The sequence below is a fragment of the Octopus bimaculoides genome, chromosome 10 (genome assembly GCF_001194135.2).
Source record: "Octopus bimaculoides isolate UCB-OBI-ISO-001 chromosome 10, ASM119413v2, whole genome shotgun sequence".
In the NCBI taxonomy this organism is placed as follows: domain Eukaryota; kingdom Metazoa; phylum Mollusca; class Cephalopoda; order Octopoda; family Octopodidae; genus Octopus; species Octopus bimaculoides.
In genome coordinates this window covers 85,201,986-85,207,701 of record NC_068990.1, presented here as the reverse complement: position 1 = coordinate 85,207,701, position 5,716 = coordinate 85,201,986, and the positions used below count along the sequence as shown (strand labels likewise).

The window sequence follows — 5,716 nt, the reverse complement described above, 5'->3', positions numbered from 1 at the left end:
GAATTTATCTGTAAATATAATATGTGACTATTATTCGGTATAATACATATCATAACTACCGAATAATTGTCACATATTATATATATATATGTGTGTGTGTATGTGTTGCTGTTATTGTTGTTTTGCTGTTGGTTATTTTTTAATGTGATCTAACATATACATATTTTTTTTAATTTCTGGAACCCAGGGTCCAGCTGGTCCTCCAGGAGTACCTGGTATAACTGGTTCGCCCGGCCAAAGAGTAAGTACAGTTTGATAGCAATTTAAAAATTTTTTTTTTATTTTGAAGGGCAGTGGACTATCAGAAATATTAGTGTGTGTGTGTGTATGTGTGTTTCAAAAAGTAATATTTTCTTTGGTGTCGTATAAATATTTTGAAGGGGCTAATTTTAATGTCTTTGCTATTTGTCAGGGCCGACCTGGAAGAGATGGAGAAAGAGGTATATCAGGTCCACCTGGTGACAAGGTAAGTTTTACTTGCAAAGAACACTTATTTCTTCATCCATAAACCTTAGTCTATTACTGGTTCCAACTATTTAACTGTGGCCATGATAAAGAATGGATAGTATAAAATTTATAAAGAGTATAAAAATATTTATACAGATCGATGTTAAATGCTTTTCAAAGATCTAACGATTTTGAAACCTGTATAAAGCACTACAACTTGATCTCAGCTGTGACTAAACAAAATTAATTAGTTTTATGTAAATAATTATAATTACTATTATCTAAGAATCATTTTCATTTCTAAAAAAAATTTAAATAATCAATTTAAGAAAAAAACATTGGTTTAACTTAATTTTGAGGATATTCTATTGATGTTCTTCAATATGATATCATATGACTTAATATTATTACCTTTCTTTTTATTCAGGGACTTTCAGGATTTCCGGGACTACCTGGACTGCCTGGTCAGAAGGGAGATAGAGTAAGTAATCACTTGTTATCCTTTCATGTAGACAATTAACTATTCTATTGACAGTAACCCTAGTCTTCTACCTAATCCTGAAGATGAGGGACATAGTCAATGGGTTAATAAAATAATCAAAGCATCAGGTAAAAATGCCTTGTAGTACTCAATTCAGGTCCTTTACAACCTAAATTCGAATCCCTTTTAGGTCAGCTGTGTCTTTCATCCTTTCTAGGGTAATAAACTAAAGTAATAACCAAATACTAGGAACAGTTGAAATGGTGGCAAATGTGGTACAATGCCAGTATCAGGATGCTAACAAACATCTGCTCAGGTTGTATTACACTCATTCCACTTGGCCATCTGAGACCCCTTAACAAAATATTCTTTTCTATGCAAGGCACAAGGCCTGAAATTTTTTTTTGGGGGGGGGGGGCAATTGATTAAATTGATCCTAGTACACAACTGGTATTTAATTTATCGACCCCAAAAGGATGAAAGGCAAAGTCGACCTCCCTGGAATTTGAACTCAGAATGTAAAGACAGACGAAATACTGCTAAGCATTTTGCCAGGCATGCTAACATTTCTGCCTGTTCGCCCCCTTTCCTTTAGAAAATATTAACTGTTTTACAACACTATAATGATTAAATGAATTTTATGTGAGTTTCAGTTCATAATACAATATTATAAACTAATGTATGCAGCAGCACAATGTTACTAAATACAACATTTCAACATGACTCTATAACACAACAAAACTGAACACAACAACACACTACAACAACACTGCAACACAACATATCACAGGAGACAAAACTGCCAAATCAACATCACAACACCACTAAACACAACAATATTGAATGTAAGACCACTGAGCATAACTATCACAACATAATGCCAAAAAGATAACAGAACAAGATGCAACCCCACTGACCTTGGGGAAACCATTACATGGTCACTGATCACCTGAGCTACTAGAAATGGCAGCCAAATCTATAAGTCCCCGACTGAATTAAAAAGGGAAGGAAATGTTGTATGATAATGGTTCATCTAATCTTAAATGCACATTCCCTGAAGGCAAAGAAAAAACAAGATGATCATAGCTTATAATCAGAGTCTGTTCATTTAGTGATGGCCTAGGGCTAACCAACATGTATATATTTGGAATGAAAGCTTGTTTTTCAGATCGTGAACGATCATTGCTTATTTGTTTGTTTGTACCTTCTGTTAATGCAAAGTTTTACATCATGACAATATATAAAACCAGTGACTAGTAAATATTAAGAGATAAGCTAGAGAGGAAATTATGTGGTGAGTAGAGGGTTATTGGATTTGAAATAGCATTGTTAACCAGAAACTTTTAGGTTTGATGGTGAATTCATTGTTATTCTTTCTTTTTTACTTTTTGTAGGGTTTAGGTGGTCCACAAGGACCTATTGGCTTAACTGGACATGAAGGCCAACAAGTAAGTATTTAGAAGAATTTCTCTTTTTAAAGATTATACATAGATTAGAGGCATGCACACACACATGTATATGTGTGTGTGTGTGTGTGTCACTAGGACAAGTGACAACTCATAAAATCAGAGTGAAATAAAATTCTATTAACTTTTTCATATACTGCATCAATAATGTTTATGAACAATACTTTTATATATCATAATAAAACCTCAAAATAAAATAAATACATACAACCTGTATACACAGGTTCATTAAAATCTGTGACTGAAATGACACAAAATCAATATATTTTTGTTTGTTTTCTTTGTCAGGGTGAGCAAGGAGTACAGGGATCTTTAGGTGCCCCTGGTGAAATGGTATGTATTTTTATAATCATCTTTCATATTTGGTTAATTATTAATCTGATTAATTAATCCTAATATTCTGTAATCTCATAGTTACACCTCAGTCAAATCGTCCAACCCATGCTAGCATGGAAAGTGGATGTTAAACAATGATGATTTAAAATTTGCTGGGAGAGAAAGTCTGATTGTTGGGGAGATGTGATTAAATTGAAACAAGTAATCTTTAATTTCCAAGTGAATAGACTTTCTATTTTTAACTAGGTGATGTGGGAGAACTCAAAATCACTTTTCGACTGAATGGAGCTCATTTTCACATATAAAACTTAATCATTTTGCTGGGTGGTGTAATTCCTAATTATTGTCAAGCATTTATTGTCAAACTTACATCATGAAACAAACAATATCTGGTGATGTGTGCTGTGAGATGCTTTACATAATTTTGCCACCTATGTGTTGTCAAATCTACAATGTCGGATACAATAATTTATGTTGTCCTTGAAATGACAAGAGAATGTTTAGCATTAACCACATTTTAAGGAGAAGAGATTCAAGTTTTGTTAAATGGCAGTCCTTCAATTACTAGCCTTGCATTCTCATTCATTAATTTGATTTATCTACAGATTTTATGGTAATTATAATTAAGATGATTATTTCTAGTAACTGACTCCAGTTTCTTAATATTAACCTGAGTCTCTTGGACTTTATACATTAATCTTTGATTTTTCAAAATCATAGTTACATATTTTTATCCCTTATCCCTCAACATTTTTACTATTTGAATCTTTCATAAACATTTGTACATGTCTTAATTTCATTTCATTTCTATTTGGATTATTTTAGGGACCAAGAGGTTTCATGGGACCACGTGGCCCTCCAGGACCTGTTGGTCAACCTGTAAGTATTACACATTTCACAATCTGTCCTAACCATCTTGGGGATCATTAGATCATTTAGTAAGCAATCAGTATCTATGTACCTCATGAGCTAAATAAATAGAGCAGATGGTCAGTTGGATATATAGTCTTGAAGAAAATTCATTAAGTATCAAGGTCTTTCATCATGACACTTAATTCCAGATTTGCTCTATTTGCTCACCTGAAATCCATGTACCATAACATTTTGAGATGATAACAACAATTCACATGTCAATCATCCAGGAGTAGATTTATTTCCTTTCCACTAATTGAAAGAAATACAAAAAGCAGATCTAAACTCTTTCATGATTCATTTTAAATGAGTAGATTGCTTCTGTTTCAATTAATTTTCATTATAATTAAGGTTTTGGAATGGGCCTTGTGGGATTCCTCTAACCTTCTATATTGTTATAAACTATTTCAGTGTTGACCAACTGAAATCTTATTATCTTTCACATTGTAATCAATGGTGGAGATTCTAATCTGAATAAAGCTCCAGAATGGGCAGTCTCAGATGGTTTGGTATTAAAAGGCTACTTCAGCTAAACATTTCCAAATAAAAATGCAAAAATTACGTTCAATTAAAAAATGCTGTTTTTTTATCTACTAATTTCTAATGTTTATTTTTATTTCAGGGTTTACCTGGTGCTGAAGGTCCTGTTGGACCCAAAGGAAATCAAGTAAGAAAATCTTTTTATCTTGTTTCTATTCCATCAAAGAAACATTAACCTGAAATACTATATGAGGTGTGAAAAGCATATGTAATTCCTTCTTCTGATCATGCACTTACTGTCAAGTTGTATCTAGCCATTGGACATAAAAACACATGAAGGGACATTCATTTGTAGTTCTTTTCATCTTTAGGATGTTGAAAGGAAACAAGTTCATGCAAAGAAACTGGTTTTATGTGAAATTTATCTGCTATATCATCAAGTTCAGATATCATTCTGGATCAGCAACTACATACAGGCCTCCTTATTATCTCATCAAATTAATACAGCATTTGAGTTATTATTTTAAACGGTGTGCTTGGGCCTGTGCAGGTGGCACGTAAAATACACCATTTCGAGCATGGCCGTTGCCAGTACCACCTGACTAGCCTTCGTGCCGGTGGCATGTAAAAGCACCCACTACACTCTCGGAGTGGTTGGCATTAGGTAGGGCATCCAGCTATAGAAACTTTGCCAGATCAGATTGGAGCCTGGTGTAGCCATCTGGTTTCACCAGTCCTCAGTCAAATCGTCCAACCCATGCTAGCATGGAAAGAAGACGTTAAACGATGATGATGATTTGTTAAGAAGTATTTTCTATACATGATATCACTTTAGTATATCTTCAATGTAATTCAAACATTTCACTCTTATTCTTTGTCATATTTGGAAAAATATTTTCAAGACCTGTAACTGTTGTATGTATAAAGCATCCACTGAATATTTCATTCAATCAGTTCAGTTACTGCTATTTCACAGAAATACCCAGTCAGAGCAAACTGCAACAGCAGTAACAACAAAATAATAGGCCTTAATCCAATGAGAGATGTTTTAGCTAATGAGGGAATGTCAATAAGACCACTTGATCTGCTAGAAATAATTAGCAAATCATCCTCAAAATTACATGCTAGCATCGAAACAATGGAAGGAGTCATTGGATAGTGTAGTTGTTGAAGGAAGAGATAAAACAGTCATAACTAAAATACTTTTAACCATAGGTATGTGAGATCTGAGTTGACCTGGGGTTAAATTACAACAGTCTTCTGGAGGAATCTGCATACTGACAATAAAATATCTTATGCTAGAGAACAATAAGATCTACATCAATATTATTGTTGTTGTTGGCACTCCGTCGGTTTCGACGTCGAGGGTTCCAGTTGATCCGATCAACGGAACAGCCTGCTTGTGAAATTAACGTGCAAGTGGCTGAGCACTCCACAGACATGTGTACCCTTAACGTAGTTCTCGGGGATATTCAGTGTGACACAGTGTGATAAGGCTGACCCTTTGAATTACAGGCACAACAGAAAAAGGAAGTAAGAGTGGGAGAAAGTTGTGGTGGAAGAGTACAGCAGGGTTCGCCACCATCTCCTGCCG

The 5,716-nt window shown here is 34.3% G+C and overlaps 1 non-coding gene across 1 annotated transcript in view; it reads left to right on the top strand.

Moving 5' to 3' along the window:
* LOC106881624 (uncharacterized) overlaps positions 1–4,313 on the top strand; it is a 4,998-nt gene extending 685 nt beyond the window's left edge. Inside the window, exons 2-8 of the transcript XR_008265089.1 lie at positions 188–241; positions 413–466; positions 875–928; positions 2,323–2,376; positions 2,683–2,727; positions 3,556–3,609; positions 4,265–4,313. This is a non-coding gene — a transcript (uncharacterized LOC106881624). The remainder of the gene's footprint in view (positions 1–187; positions 242–412; positions 467–874; positions 929–2,322; positions 2,377–2,682; positions 2,728–3,555; positions 3,610–4,264) is intronic.
* Positions 4,314–5,716: the final 1,403 nt, after the last annotated feature.